This window comes from Callorhinus ursinus, unplaced genomic scaffold, assembly GCF_003265705.2.
Source record: "Callorhinus ursinus isolate GAN/ISIS: 27379988/994484 unplaced genomic scaffold, GSC_fseal_2.0 scaffold2, whole genome shotgun sequence".
Taxonomy (NCBI): Eukaryota; Metazoa; Chordata; class Mammalia; order Carnivora; family Otariidae; genus Callorhinus; species Callorhinus ursinus.
In genome coordinates, this window is record NW_027397064.1 from 26,938,641 (window position 1) to 26,939,435 (window position 795).

Consider the following 795-nt stretch of genomic DNA (forward strand, 5'->3'; position numbering starts at 1 on the left):
CCCACCCCGCCCGCCGCCCGCCGCCCCCCGCCATGAGCGCCGCCGCTGGCTGCAGGCAGAGTCGCTGCCGCCCCGGCCGCCGCTGGCTCCAGTCCGCCGCCATTATTCTTTGTTCGCTGCGAGCGGCGGCGATGTTGTGGGGCTCGGGCGGAGGCTCCATCTTTACCGCGGCCCCTCCTGCGAGGGGAAGGCCCCGAGCGCGGGTGTCCGGCGCCTCCCCGTCCCCCCTCCGTCCCCCCGGCTCTCTCCGGCTCCTGCCTCCTCCTCCTGCTCCTCTTACCGGTGGTACAAGCTCCTCCGTCACTGCTTTCGTTCGCGGCCCGGATCTCGCTGGAGTTTTATTCTCTCCCCCACGTAACACACCGCGTCAAACTACACCTCCGCCGCGTCACTCACCAACACTCCGCTTCTCCCAGCCGCCCGGGCCACAGGCAGCAGCAGCCGCCGCCGACTGAGGAGCCGCAGCCAGGGAGCCAGCCAGCGCCGCCCAGTGCCGAGTGCGCAGCGGCCGCGCACGGAAACAGCCGAGCTCGGCCCGGAGGAGCTCGAGCGGCCCCGCCCCCCGCGCTGGAGGCGGAACTTGCCGAAGGCCTTCGGGCTTCTTCGGCCGAGGCGAAGGCGTTCCGCGGGGAGTGGGGTGGTGGCTAAGGTGGGAAGGGACGCGCGGGGGTGGAGTGGTCTGAGCCCCACCTCGCCGTTTCCGCGGATAAAACCTGGCGGCGGCAATTTGCAGGAGGAAGGCGGGTTTGAGTGTGGCCCCGTGGGGAATTCCCTAGGGGTGTCGACGGCTGGGTG

The 795-nt window shown here is 71.3% G+C and overlaps 1 protein-coding gene across 5 annotated transcripts in view; it reads right to left on the reverse strand.

Moving 5' to 3' along the window:
* CREB1 (cAMP responsive element binding protein 1) overlaps positions 1 to 513 on the reverse strand; it is a 61,401-nt gene extending 60,888 nt beyond the window's left edge. For 3 of the 5 annotated variants that reach the window (XR_003212256.2, XM_025892610.2, XM_073879407.1), the window contains exon 1: positions 281 to 417. The gene's annotated coding sequence lies outside the window, so the exon portion shown is untranslated. Of the gene's footprint in view, positions 1 to 280 lie in introns of all 5 variants that reach the window. The other 2 variants (XM_025892604.2, XM_073879422.1) reach the window with 2 other exon arrangements.
* Between the last annotated feature and the right edge of the window lie 282 nt (positions 514 to 795).